Source organism: Falco punctatus (genome assembly GCF_963210335.1).
Source record: "Falco punctatus genome assembly, chromosome: 5".
Taxonomy (NCBI): Eukaryota; Metazoa; Chordata; class Aves; order Falconiformes; family Falconidae; genus Falco; species Falco punctatus.
This window is the reverse complement of record NC_137584.1, coordinates 4,828,610-4,843,640: the sequence shown is the minus strand read 5'-3', so window position 1 is coordinate 4,843,640 and position 15,031 is coordinate 4,828,610. Positions and strand designations below refer to the sequence as shown.

Genomic DNA, 15,031 nt, shown 5'->3' with positions numbered 1-15,031 from the left:
GGTCAGTGAGTCTAACAATGAAGCACAGTGTTGTAGCTCGATATTTTAGTGCTAAAAAATTTACCCACATAAGAGAACAATTGCTATATAAAATTACACACGCTGGGCCCAAAACGTGTCCTGTCCAAACCATGTGCTTGTAGCCCAAGCAAGGATTTATGCCCACTAAAACAATGCTATTATGTATGTATAGGCTTTCCCAGAAAGATGACATGTTACTAAGCAAAAGTCCAGTACATTAGAATTGGTACATCTGGTTTTTTTGTAAAAAACGAAAAGTAAAATGCATGCAATATGAACAAAATAGGGTACCTTCCTTGCTGGACGCAATAGCTAATGGTCACATTCATGCTTTAATTCCATGTTATGACCTGCCCCCACCTCTCCGCCATCCCCTTGACCTATCAAATGCGTTACAGCCAAGGGCTGATTTTTTTTTCTATCAACATTGCTAGGCCAATTATCCTCCTCTTTTCACTAATAAGGCCACATCTGATACACTGTTCTACCTCTATGGTATTCCTCATATTCAGGATCCAAGAGGAAACATATTGGAACAGCTCTGCCGTAAGTTTTTCAGAGCAGTATAAGAGTGTTCAGAGCACCAAGGCCTCACTACGTATTTACAAGCAGCTGATTTTCAAACAATGCCCTTCCCCAGGCACAGAAAATAATAAAAAAAACCTCACATTGAAAATTGCTTCATTATTTGGGTCAGAGCCCGAAAGCATGGTCTTCGCTGTCCTGTACAGAGAACTGCAGCTTCTGTGCTTTCACTGTAGCTATCCTACTCCATTTGGAGGAGATGGGGCCCTAAACCTGCACAGGTCAACGTGGTGTATCCATGACCCCATCAATCAATGGGAAGCCCCTTATCTATTTCACTGGATACAGCCCAGCGATCTGTTGGATGTACTATATTACATTTAGTTTTGCAGATTTTCATTTCTGTAGAAGCTAGGTGTTCCACACACAGCGGTACTTTTTGTTTACACACTTTTTCTGTAAGACTTCCAAATGTATCTTTTAGAGGAAATACTGGCAATGTTTAACAGTAACTGTATGATAGTAGTTCATACTGTACACAAGAAAATGCCTTCTCAGATCACGGTCCACTCCACCATCAGCTTCAGGCAGCAGAGCTACAGAAGCTTCAGGGCAAGGTACAAGAAAACTAACACTGGTCAATCACAGGAAAACCTACCCCATCCTGTCTCTTCTGTTCCCCTTGCCCTGCAGGAAACCAAGCTCGTAGGAAGATGCTTATGCCCCAAAGCACCAGGCTGCCAGCTAGTAACTGTCTCGAATAGCTTCTATCCTGGAAGGCCTCATGCCTTTGGGTTACTCACCGGGATGCAGAAAAGGCCCATGCAAACCTCTACGGCTTCTTCCATAAAGAGAAGCTGTCTCTGCCCCAGACGTTTAAGCACGCTTCCCTCTGCAGCCTTGGTGATCAGCATCCAGCCACTCACACAGGTGACAAAACTCACCATGCAGGGTGCTCACCACAGCACTTCCCAAACGAGTCAAGCATGGGGTGGAATAAGGACGTACGCAGAACAGAAATCCAGCTGCTTTGCCTGAATGGCTTCAGCAAAATTAAAACCCTCCATCTACTTGCCGACTTCCTCCATTTAAGCACAAGTAGTTAAAACGACATGCATCACTGTAGAAAACAGGTGTGCTGTACCCAGGGGTTAGAGAAAGACAAAAAATATTTACTATATAGGCAGACTGCCTGTATATGAGGAAAACAGACTGGTATAGACCAAACTTGCTCACGCATCAACAGCCAAGAAAGAAGAGTTAGGAATGAACAGGGAAACTTCTACAGTTGCCTCTTCAGCCAGCCAGAAGCAAGAAGAAGGGCCTCTGGCAGGTTGCACAGATGACTTCTCTTTTGACTGCTCTCCAAGGAAGGAGGCAGGCAGAAAAGGAAGCATAAGCCTTAATGCCAGAAGAGCAAAAGCCTGCTTTTCTCATGCTCCAGTCCCTGGAGAGCTGCTGTCTGACCTGCAACACACCATTATTTTCACTAGTCCTCCATCTCTCTGCTTGTGCTCTACAGAGACCCTGATTCATGCTCCAGCCCCCTGTCCCCACATTTCTTGTCCAGCCCCTCCATGCCTTGGTCAAAGCAGTGGAGGAAATGACATGGATGGCTGCATAATGGCCATGCAAAGCACCCAGCACCCTTTCAGTGGGACCTGGCAACTCCAGCCCAGGTAGTGGCATGGGTTCCCTGAACAACAGAGAACCTGCCAAACTCAGCCGCCACTCTAGCACGGTGTTCCTCTCCCCATGGGAAATCGCTTCCCTTACACCGATTCACTGATTTACAGCTGGTTAAATATCCACACACCCCCCTCCTTGGTGAGCATGCACACATACACAAGCACATGGTCTGCAGCTGTAGGGAGAAGCTCTAGGGGAGGCAGAGCAATTGATGTGCCATATATGGCCTGCCACTGGTTGAGAAAGCTCCCAGCTGAAAGGAGAAATTGCTTATCTTCAGCATCAGATGTTCTTCTCACTGTCTTAGATGAAGGATCAGCACCCATGTCTAAGCCAAACCCCTCCCCATCCATAAAAATCACACACATCCATAAAGGAAAAACCCTCTGATTGCAACAGACTGCACTGCTTGGTCCACGCAGCGCTTTCCCCCCTTTGCTGCCTTTCTCATGTAAGTGCCAAGACCCACGTGGTGTTACCTTGGGTTTCTCTTGTTCTGAGGACAGAGAAAGGCAGCTGAAGAGCACTCCTCCATACAGCCTTTATTTCGGGGTGGCCAGGTCTAACCGCTGTCAAGGCAGCCACAGCAGCTGGGACCACCAGCGTGCTGTGCATGGGGGCCAGCCTGGGCTGCCAACCTGACTCCCACCGAACTGCAAGTATTGCAGCTTGACTCCCGTGGTACCCAAATCAATCTGTTCTTGGTTAGGCTGGCAATTTCAGTGTAACGCTCCTACACATCTTAACTGGATCCTGTTTTCAAGGCAGGGGTGATGGCTTTATATGTTGCAGGAATTAAAGCAGAATTAAAAAAAAAGAAGTGATGGTAGGAACGGGACAGAACGCTAGCCTACTTGACTGGTGGAGTCCAAGGATAGTACACTGGCCCACATCCTCACAGCCAAGAGACCCGTTGGTTGAGGGTAGGTTCTTGCATCTCAGGAGGCTACTGATGAGAATGCCAACAAGAGAAAAATGAAATAAAAAGCCAGGTCACCAAGAGTACTAAATGCCAAGAGCTATGAGAAACATATGCAGAAAGGGTCATTAATCATGAAATACCCTCACCACTGCCTCCTGTGCCTTGCATTGGGGATCCAAGATAAACACGTAAGTTTTAATCTCTTTTCAAGAAGTTACACCAAATGACATTTCTCTGTGTTTGGGTTTCTAGGCAATAAGACTTTGGTATAACCCTATTCCATGCCAGGTACTACTTTTAAAATGGAAGTCAGACCTGGCTGACATTTGATGGTGGGAGGTCTGAGATACTGCACTTGACCAAGTCTACTTCTCTGAAGACACTGTGGGATTCCCTCCCACTTATACAAGAAGCGGCTGTTTCTTTTTGTTGTTGGTGGTTGCATGTTTTTAATGTGAATCCACTTCTCCTTCTCCAGAAAATGTTCCCAGGGTACTGTGGCACCCTGAGAGTAAGCCTTGTGTGGCATCTTGCTTGAAGGGAAAACCAAAATTTTCTCCTACAGAGAACTGAGGAGACTCAACAGCCAGGGTCCTCCCAGAGGAGACCAACAACATGCTCCCAGGGGAAAAGCAGAAGCCAGGAGCTCAGAACTGACATCAGGATCTTCAGTCTTCCTACCTAGTAACAAATGTTATGCTAGCACAATATGTCTGTAAGTCTGAGATGTAAAAATAAGGTCCCTACAATTAAATGCTGAAGTAAGCTACACTGAACAATCTAAACAGGAGGACCCAACTAAGTCACATTTTTGGACAACTGCTCAAAGTGGGCAGTTCCTTACATAAGGCCTATTTTTAAGGTACAACTGTTATATAGGGACTTAACAGTTTTCTCTATCCCTTTGGCCCTTAATGGAGATTCCACGTAGAAGACCATTTCCCCCAAGGAACAAACGACATTGCTGCAGACTAAGAAGAGAAAACAACACTGAAGGGTGCAGGCCCCGCTGCGTGTACCTGCAGCAACACCAGCTCAACACATTTCCACCCTCCCCTGTCTGCTTGATCCCATTTCTCCTCTGCCACAACTCACTGACCCCTTGCTTTTTCCACTTTAAATTTCCGTAGCCTGGATTATAAGCAACACAGTCAAATGGCTGGGTTTGAAACATCTTTAAATAAAGTTGGGGTGGGTTTTTTCCTTCCTAACCTGAACAGTTCATTGATAGGGGTTGTGTTAGAATCATAGAATCATTTAGGTTGGAAAAGACCCTTAAGATCATTGAGTTCAACTGTTAACCTAGCACTGCCAAGTCCACCACTAAACTGTGTCCCTAAGCACCACATCTGCACATCTTTTAAATACCTCCAGGGATGGTGACTCAACCACCTCCCTGGGCAGCCTGTTCCAATGCTTGACCACCCTTTTAGGGAAGAAATTTTTCCTGACATCCAATCTAAACCTCCCCTGGTGAAACTTGAGGTCAGTTTCTCTCATTCTATCTCTTGTTACTTGGAAGAAAAGACTGACACCCACCTCGCTACAGCCTCCTTTCAGGTGGTTGTACTTTAAAGTGGTAAGATCCTCCCCGAGTCTTCTTTTCTCCAGGCTAAGCAACCCCAGGTCCCTCAGCTTCTCCTCATAAAGCTTGCTCTCTAGACCCTCCACAAGCTACGCTGCCCTTCTCTGGACACGCTCCAGCACCTCTACATCCCTCTTCTAGTGAGGGGCCCAAAACTGAACCCAGGATTTGAGCTGCAGCCTCACCAGTGCCGAGTACAGGACAATCACGTCCATAGTTCTGCTACGAGTAGCTATTCTGGTGCAAGTGGGTGAATAGTAGATGGTTGCAGAGAGGAGAAGCCTTCAGATGGAACTTTGCAGTCCTCTGGAGAAGCCCCATGTGAACCCACACTTTCAGCTTAAGTTACCAGCTATAGATGACCGCACACCTGTGAGGTTCTGGCTTAGCCCAGCATGAATACGGCTGCCCTAGCTATGGCTCTACAGCAGCAGGTATGATGGTGACACACTCTTAACACAAGGCATGTTAAGGTGACACCAGAAGAGCAAGGTATGTGAGACTTACCTCTGGCTGCTGCCTGTAGTAATGCACAGACCAACACCATCTGACCAAAGAGGTGGAAAGGCCTTTCTTTCCCTGGAAAGCTACTGGAACAATAACCATGGCACAAAGGGTACCACAGAAACTTTGCATGCTCACTGCTAATGTCTGCACTGTCACGCTTCTGGGTCCTGGTACCCTGTCCACGCACACTTCAGACAGGGCAAAGGGGATAACCTTATTTTAGTGACTAGTTCAGCTATCAACACAGGCACATCCTCTGTTCATCATAAGCCTCCTTTGTATCTGCCCAGCACAACTGGAAAGGGAGGAAGATATTCTGCATTTATGTTTCTGTTAATTCAGCAAGAGAAACAGATCAAATGTTCATTTATTCTGCATTCCAGGACACTTCTCCTAGGCACTATATATAGTTTCTCAGATACCAGCGTCTCCCTCACCTACATACTCACACTAATCCATATAAAACTATGAGTCATTGCACAAAGTTCCATCCAGAAGAGTAAGCCATTCATCCTTTGGGGGAGGAGGAGAAGAGGGGAAATTAAGAGCTGTTTCCAATTTAATTGGCAGACTTTACATTTCTATTCTGCTTCCACTGGAAAGTGTGGTGCTAATTTTTCTGCCACAGCTTGCAACCACAGCAAGATCTTGATCTGCTTCACTTATGTCTACCAGTAGGACCTCTAAAAAAATAAAATTAGAACTGTATTTGCCATAAGCCTCTGGTCAGCGTATAAGTTCTGTGTACCGAACTAAATGCTTGTGTTGCTTTGGAGACTCAAATGTTTCAAAACTCCCTGCAACTGCTAAGTCCCCTTTTCACCAAACGGATGGCAAAATGGCAGGGTTTAAATGGGACACTAACTCCCACACCAACTGCTCAAGCCTCAGTGTCATATCTTGCGAGCACCTATGAGATACCTTCTGAACTCATGCTGAAAAAGGGAGAGTAACATGGATTCACTCACTATGCTTTACAGCATACCCTCTTCTTTTGCTTTCCTACAATAAAGGACATATATGCCCCACCCTGTCTTTTTACTGTATCTTCTAGTCAAAAACTTGGTTTCCTGTATGCAGGCAGCTCTTTTTTTTGGGTAGAGTTAATTTTGAAGTGAGGTTGCACAGAAAGCAGCAACTTGGAACAGGTATGTGTTTCAATTCCTACATCACCTACTTCAACACGGGAGTTTTAATTATGTGTTCCCCCTTCCAATGTGACAGAGAACAGGGCTTTGACTTCTCATTTTTTACCCTTTGTGTAATTTCTGATTTTTTTCTCAGCTGCTTCTTGGCTTTGCATGACCTTCTCTCTCTCATTTTCTAATCCAACAATTCCAGCCTGGCAGCTGCACACAACATTTATGTCTATTTCAACTCAGCCTCCCTCATCTTGCTCCTTTTTGCAAACAGTCCCTCAATCAGGGTGGCCAGTCTTTGCCTCCTGAGCAGTTCAGGGGCCATTCCCACAGACTGTGTCACCCAAGAGATGTGAGGGCTCAATTGCTGCAGGGACCGGCCGTTGCCCTGCCGGTGTTGAGATGGGTGAAGTCCACAGGAGCTGCTGAGCCCCCAGGACCACCAGCAAGGCAGCACTGAGCAGCAAATCCTCCAGAGAAGGACTGGCACCTTCTGCCTTGAGCTGCTCTCAGAGCTCCTGTAGCTCTCAAGGATGGATGCCCAGGAGACATGAACCATACAAAGATTTTGACAAGTGGACTGTAGGGTCACAAAGACCGACTGGCCACCTCAAGAGCAAAGCAAATCATACACAAGAAACAACAGCTAAGCAGTCTTTCTACAGGAGATGAACTTGAGCCAAACACTGCAAGACTTTCAGCACCTTTTCCCAAATTAAATCAATTCAGTTCTGTATGACTTTGCTAATGATTCCCCTATCTTGCTACATCTTTGTGGAGCATTAGAATTCCCTGCAGTTACTTCTTTTCAAAACATGTATCAAGCCTTAACACTTCCACAATGGTTGCGCATCATCTTCAAAAGTGTCAAACACACAGTGTAGAACTACTGTGGGGCCTTTAGCTGCAGTCTCAATTAACGACGAGATACAAGGTGGCACAAACATCAGAAAGACTGCTCTACACCTCTGCTTGATATCTACTAGCTACAGTTGACAGTTCATCTGGCTCAAGCTCCCCTGGAGCAGAGCATTTGGAGCTCCTGTCAACCACCAGCTGATGCTGGATATTCCAAGTATCTGCATGGGGAAAACACCCCTTTCTTCGCTAAGAAGAGGAGCAGGTAAATTCTATCCTCTCCATGGCAGAACAGGACATGAACTGGGGTGGGGAAGGAAAAAAGAAAAAAGGAAAAAAAGGTAATCAGTAGGCACTAAAGCTGCACAATCTGCTAAGAAAGGTGTTACATCAATGAGACGTACATCTAAGCGTAGGTCCACACAGGTCCCCCTCCCTTCCATTACCACCTCCCCCCCAAGCTAGCACGTGCAATTTTATCTTCACCATTAGCATAATGGCAGTGCAGCTTGCTAAGCTATAGCATTTCATCTAAAACGTTAGGGAATATGAGCACACATGCAATACACTCAACAAATATCCGAGGCATTAAGCAGCACCCGAACAGTTAAGGAAAATTACAGGCCCCCAAGTAAAGATTTCAAAATTGCAAGGAAACAAATCTGTACTTGCAAATGTTAACACCACGCTTCCTTGGGTACGGCTGCAGAAGAAAGGCATCTCGTCTAAATACCTCACAAACTCTGGGTATTTAAGCTTCCTTTTTATTGAGTTTTAAGGCTTACCAACAGTTTGTATTAGATATTTAAACCTTAAAGGCTATGAAATTATTTAATCTCAAAAAACTATCTTTGAAAGGCAAAAAACGCATACTTGTAGCTGACGAGTAACGATCAGGGAAAACCTTTTTCTTTTAAAATAAAAGTTAGGCTTCTTGCCTTCTAAAAGCTGTGAAAACTTTTAAAGATAAAAAAGGCCATGTCAAGAAAAAACAAACAAAACAACAAAAAAAGAAAAAAAGAAAAAATGCAACACTAGGTAATTTTAAACACTTTGCATACCTAAAAAGGGCATATTAAACCACAACCCTAAGTCATAAACCTACAACAGCAAATCAGTAAGAGCAAAGACGAAAAACTGTGGGCACGACCTGCAGCCGCCCGGCTGTCAGCGAGGCAGCGGGTTCGAGCGCACGACAACACACGCCAAAGGAAGCGGGTGTCATACCTCGCCCGAGCGCCGCCTCCTCCGCCCCCCACCCTCCTCCGACCACCTGTAGCAGCCTCAGAGGAAGCAGACAAGCTCCCACATACTTTCCAGCTACGCTGCACCAGCCGCAAAGTACGCACGCAGCCATCGGCACACGTATGAAAATAACACACACGGAGTACCACCATTTAGTCTTTCTGCAATGATTAACCTACTTTGCAGGCAGCCAGACTTTTTTTTTTTTTTTTTTTTTTTTTTTTTTTAAATTTAGGAAACAAACCAGAAAAGCAACCCAAGAGGCAAGAGATACCCCTCTATCCCATACGTGTCCTTCCCCTTTCTCCCCTCCCACTCACACCTACTCACTGCTGGAAAAAGGCTGTAAGCAGGGCATTACCACCAGTGCGTCCTGGCTATTGGGAGCTGCGGTTTTGAGATTAAACACCCAAAGAAATTTCACCCGTTTGAGCAGAATTTTCCACAAGCAATCAAACATGGGTTAGGAAAATAAATTAAAAAAAAAAAAAAAAAAAAAAAAGAAAAGAGAGAGAAAAATGTCTAAGTTTCCTCTCATGCTCAGATGTGGCAGTATGCTTAAGATCACTCCTCTGCGATAAGCTAAAATTAGGGCAAAAGGGGCACACACCAAGTGCCTGAAAGATGGTGGCCAGCTGTGGGGACCACACTGCTGGAGACACCGGGAGCCAGTGCCCAGGCAGCAGGACCTGGCTCCAGGAGTTCTCCTTGCAGGTTCCAGAAGGGCACCCTGCCTCCACTGGCTTCAAATATGTTGCTATTGATATCTTTTCATCAGTTGTCAGCCCTTAAAAAAAAAAAACAAAAAAAAACAAAAACACAAAAACAAACCAAAAAAAAAAAACCAAACAGCATGCAATCTACCTCTCAGAAAAAAACCCAGCAGCCACCGAAGTTTTACCCCTGTAAACCCCAAATAAACAAAGAGCAGAAGGGAACAAGCGGGGCTCGGCGAAGGAAGAGGTGCAGGATCTCTGCCATTACGAAAGCAACTCACTTTCCGAGGGTCCTCTGGAAACTCTTGGTGCACTTTGCATATTCTGCAACAACGATTTTCCCTCCTTGAGCTGTTTCAGCCTCGCCAATACGCCAGGGGAGGCACCCGTAGGTGGGGAAGGAGTTAAAAATAAAAACAAACACTGAAAAGCTATTTGTAAACTGTTTCACTCCCGCGATCATTTCAATCCGTGGTTTCTTTAACCGACCGAGCAGCACACCTGCAGAGCAAGCTGGGGCAGGAGACACCCCTCTATAAATACCGGGGAGAACCCTCACCCAGCTGTGCCTCCTCAGGCACCTCTTTGCGCAGGAGGATGACACCAAGCATGCCCATCTTCACGGGAGTGTCCAAAACTTTACAGTCAAGAAACAAACTGAAGGGGGGTGGGGGGTGGGGGGGGGGTGGGGAGGGGTGTTTGCAGAATTCTCAGATGAAAATGCCCTGAATACAATTTCATCTTTGCAACAGTCACCACTGCCCTTACCTGGGCTTCCACAGCTACAAGGTTTCAGGCACTGGGTCATCCCTCCTTCACGCCACAGTCTCCTAACTAGCCAAAGAAAACAGCTGTGCAACTGTTAGACCAAATACAGCTGTAAATCCTGTAAAGCCTCCTCTGCCCTGTCCAGGTGACCTGAAACCTGAAGTCCCAAACCCAGTGATTAAGCAACCCCCAAACACTGTGCACCCCTGTGAAAGCCAGGTGCCCGTCTCCTCCGGTGCCAGTTCAGCACTCAAGGTCTGCAGCCTGGCATTGACCACTGGAGGTCCAGAGTAGAAGTCTGGAAGAAAAGGCATTCCTCAGTTTCAGTTTACTCATAACCCAATGAAACAGCACCAATTCTCATCTCTGTGTGTATTACTTCCTTTAAAAAAAAAAAAAATTGAGATCAGGCAGGGGAGCAGCAGTCATACAGACTGGCTCCTGGATGCCTTTCAACCAAATGCAGGTGAAAGCTCTGCTCACACTTGAGCCAACTGAGAAGCAGACACACCCAAGAAATTTTCAAATTCCAACCCAGCATCGCTCCTGAAAAGTAAAGCTCAACAGCTGAAACTAATACATAACAAGAAACAAGTAATTTTTAAAATATGATAGTTGCAATCCATCTAAAGAGGCAAGTGCATTAACTAGCACTGCTGATGTTGGAAAACCTGCAGGTAATCTGGATGGGCAAATCCCAAAGGCTGGGGTTCAAATAAGCACCCCCAGCATGGCTGTTTGTCCAGAGCGTAATCAAACTACTCAAGCTCGCTGGCGTGCAAAATCAGTCTGCAAGAAAAAACCTTTCAGAAGCCATAATTCTTCAAACTGGAACATGGTGACCAGAATGTTTTGTGCATTTACATGGATTGGAACCGGATTCTAGGAACAGAGAAATGGATTTTTCCCTAACTCTTCCTCCAGACCAAGTGATTTTTTGCTTATTCTGACAAATGCAGAGCACGACAGACTTCTGCTGTGACCCCATTACACTGTGGCAGGAGGTGGCCACAGGCTGCCTACAGACCCTACCACAAACGGCTATTCCTTCCCACCCACTGGCTTTTATATTGCCTGTTTACAGAACTGTAGCACCGGGGACACCCTAAAACCATCTGCACCACAGGGTAATTGCACACAGAGACAATGACTTTGCTGCAAGAAATGGACTGAAGTTGTGAGGGAGGACAACAGGTGCCTGAAGAAGGAACAAGGAAAATGTTGGGCCAAGCAAACCACTTTTGGTACCCATGTTTACCACCCCCACCTCACCCTACCCCCCGTAGCACTCAAATCTCTCCTGCACTTTGAATTCCTTTGCTGCTGAGCACGGCAGTCAGCCCTTTCATGTTATTTTAGAGCAGACTGTAAAGACTTTGGTCCTATATAGTTCTCCCGTGACATTACTGACCTTGTTACTCTTTATGCTACTCCAGTTTCCGTAAGAAAGAAAAAAGTAGTTAAAAAATTCTCAAGTGATTCAAACAAGTACTGTGTTCATCTTCAGAAATGACTGGCATCACCTTGAGATCAAAACATCTACCCGATCGCTATAGGAAGGCTTTATAGATTCAAGTTCTATATAGATAACACTTCAACAGCACAATCACTTTTTTCCCTGCCAAAAAGAATCATGAAAAGCACCAGAAATATTTGCAGCAGGGAGCTAATACCAGTTCCAGCTCTCCTTCCAAGCTATTTTCAATAAATTAGTCTTGATAGCATTTCAATTTGTTGAGGTAGAGAACAATATAAATTAACAAAGTCGTGGCAGTCTGGGAAGGGAGGGAGGTAGTATTTATCCCTTGAAAGTAGGAGCTGCAAAGAAAAACACAAAGCATTACACTGATTAAGTAACACACGGGTTGGTGTACAACAGAACTCGTGCATTACATTTGCAGGTTTGTGTTTTGCGTTAATAACTGGGGCTAGACTAAACAATTGGACTGTAGCTGTACCACACTGCATGCCAGACCTTACTTGCTTTGATCTCACAGAATGGTAAAAACTTTGAAGAGAAAGTTTGGAGATGACTTAAATGATGCTCACAGCTTTTTAAGCTTGGAATTTGGTGGTTAGTGCATTAAGCATTACTCACTTTCTGAACAAAGTGGAAAGTTAACATTAATTGGCAGATGACTAACTGTCCAAGAAACAGATTACTGAATGAATCACTGACTCTACTTTTAGCCTAATAACAAGACAAACGAAGAGGAACAAGAAGAGGAAAAAGACAAAAAATTTCCTTGCAGAGTGCTTGTATTTGCACTGGCCACCAAGTTCCAGCTACAAAAAACTACACAAGTTTCATTTACCGTGAGTGAGTTGTGGACCACACTACCCCTCAGTACACATTTAGTAACAGTTACAGGAATAAATGACAGGATTGGAATGAAGTTAAATTGTTGAGCAGCCAGAAGCATTTGGCAGGTTACAGGTTCAACACACAGAAGCACCTCAGGCACAGCAGATACCCGAAGCTGACCTGAAGCACAATTTGGGTTTCCCCACTCAAGAGCAGGACCTAACCAAAAGTCTGCAGACGCTTTGATTTTTGCTAGTCAAGTTCTGGCCAAAAGTCTGGCCAATACGCATGGCCACCTTTCAGCTTTGCATAAAATCCCCACCGGCACTGCTCAGGAACACGGGAGCACACCAGCAGTGCTGTCCCCCTCCCAGACACCGGCCAGCTGGCTCCAGCAGCCACACAGGGTGAAGCTATGCACAACAGCTTGAGGCAATCCAGGTTTGCCACCTAGCAAAGGTCCTGTGCCACCACCACTACTCCACCACCCCCCAGCCCCATCTCTTACTCAAATTGTCTAGAAAATAACCCAGAAATCTACTATCAAGAAAAAGCCATCATCCCCAGAGTGATGAAGGGTTGCAAGGAAGACCTGAGGGTCTAGGATTGCAGTCACCTGGTTCAAACAAAGGTCTCCACAGTCACCAGGTCTGCTCATCTCCTCAGCTGTAACTTAAGGTTGAAACCTAAATTCAGGGGAGCTCATCACAGAGGGGAGATAGGTGGACACAACCAGGTCAGATCAGGCCAGCAGCAACCAGGATCAGGTATGAACAACAATAGTTATTTGAATATTTGCAAAAGACAATACTTTTGCATTTTGTTAACGTAGAAGACTTGCTTGAGTTCTGTTTCCTTCTATCGTTTCTTTCAATTGTCTGATACAAATACAAGCCAAAATTAAAAAAGCCCAAACTTTCCATGCCCTGGGAACAAGCTCCTACTGCCAAGCTACAGGTGAGGCTGGGCACAAGCTGCTAATGGTTTTCTGCAGTGCCACCACATAGCAAAAGCAAGACAAGTGTGATCTTCAGGAGATGGGGCATGATGCTGTGACAGTCATTGCGCTTTGGGGACCAGAGGTCCCATGGTCAGCTCTAGGTCTTTCAACAAATTTTGGTTTAATTTGATCCCTTACAGAGGTCCTTGCCAGACTCTCAGTAAAACCAACCAGCAGAAAAACAAACCCTATACATACAATGAATAATCTTCTGCCGATTTAGCTCTCGGGGCTGGCCCACTGTGGGGATGAGACAGGTGCCGGGGCAAGTGCAAGGAACGGAGAGGAGACAATGCAGAGCAGAATCATAGTCTCAAAATTCAGTAGCAACAGTGTCTGTCACCCCTGACAGGTGCAGCCCTCAGTGATTCTGGACACAAGTCCCATTTCCGAGTCAGCAGAGCTCAGAACATGGATGAGATTTAGACGCATCATGACCCAACCCTCACGACACTTCTGATGCCAACCTTTTCTAAAGAAAAGCTGAAATCAGAGCACTGAACCTGTGTCCTCTTGAACTCTGAACAGCCAGTGACACCTTATTTTGCAGTCCTTACCGATTACTCTTCTGTGAACTTCAGTAAGAACTGTCCATAAATAAATCCTTAAGCTGGAAGTTGGCATTTTCTACTATACCGATCTGAAAATAGCAAAATCTGTCTTATTGTTGCCATGTAACAAACAACTGGATTTTCACATGTTTCAAAGTTGTATCTTCACAGGCTTCTGCGCCTCTATTTTTAGTGAGCCTCTCCCAGTAAGAAGCTACGAGACAAAGACTGTCCATCACAGTCTGGTTATACAAGCAACTAACACACCCAAGATATCACAGCACAATCCCAATTAACTACATAAATACATTTAAATATTTAGTGGAAAAACATGCCCGTGACACGGAGGGGGCTGGGATAGGTCTAGATATTACTGAGAATCTGCCCGAGAATGGATTTTGTAAAAAGCACACTCTGCTTTTAAAAATAGAATAATAAGAAACAAGGAACCATCACATTGTTATAAGGAATAACTTACTAGTATAAATGTTGCAACAACAGAGAAAGTAAACACCAAGGTTTCACAACTGTTGGAATTTTCACTCTTAACCAGGAAGAAAAGACTAGCTCTGCCTCATTTACAGTCTTTAAATCTTACAACAACACAGGCAACTTGAAAGCAGGCAGTCACACTCTCTATGCAGCAGATCAGGAGACACTGATTGCACTGCCATTAAAAGTAGAACACCTTGTGTAGAAGAATTAAAATCTGATATACTGTAACAGCATGGAGGGCATGCTTTGTTGACATGTAAACAAAATAACCTCATGTTCTAGGAGGCACAGTTTCAAACAAGATGCAGTATGTGCCAGGGGTTCCTTCACCGCACTGAACATGGGGCGGTCTTTAGAAAAAGATTTCAGCCTCATAGGTAAACAGCTAAAAGGATGCCAGCACATTTGAAAACTATTACTTAAACAAAAACAAACAAACAAACAAACAGAGAGAAAGAAAAATTTAATAGATCACTTTCTCATTTGCCCTTTTTTCAGTATCACTTTCAGTACTGGAAGACGTGTGTTTCCTTCTAGGTAACGACAAACACATCCTGCAGTTGTCATTTATTCTTCAACTCCTATTTTCTGTTTACTTTCCTCTTCGGTTCCTCTGACCCCAGCTCCAACAGCAAAACAGGTCACTCGGCCGTCTTACTGTCCTCTCTCTAATGGAGTGGAAGAGAGGTGGAGAACAGCAGCTCA

At 45.0% G+C, this 15,031-nt stretch overlaps 1 protein-coding gene across 6 annotated transcripts in view; it reads right to left on the bottom strand.

The window, feature by feature from the left end:
* The window catches only part of BACH2 (BTB domain and CNC homolog 2), a 202,695-nt gene that overhangs the window by 169,548 nt on the left and 18,116 nt on the right, over positions 1-15,031 (bottom strand). Inside the window, exon 1 of one of the 6 annotated variants that reach the window (XM_080389334.1) lies at positions 9,489-9,865. The exons of the other annotated variants lie outside the window; for them this stretch is intronic. The gene's annotated coding sequence lies outside the window, so the exon portion shown is untranslated. Of the gene's footprint in view, positions 1-9,488; positions 9,866-15,031 lie in introns of those variants that run through there. 6 annotated transcript variants of the gene reach the window in all.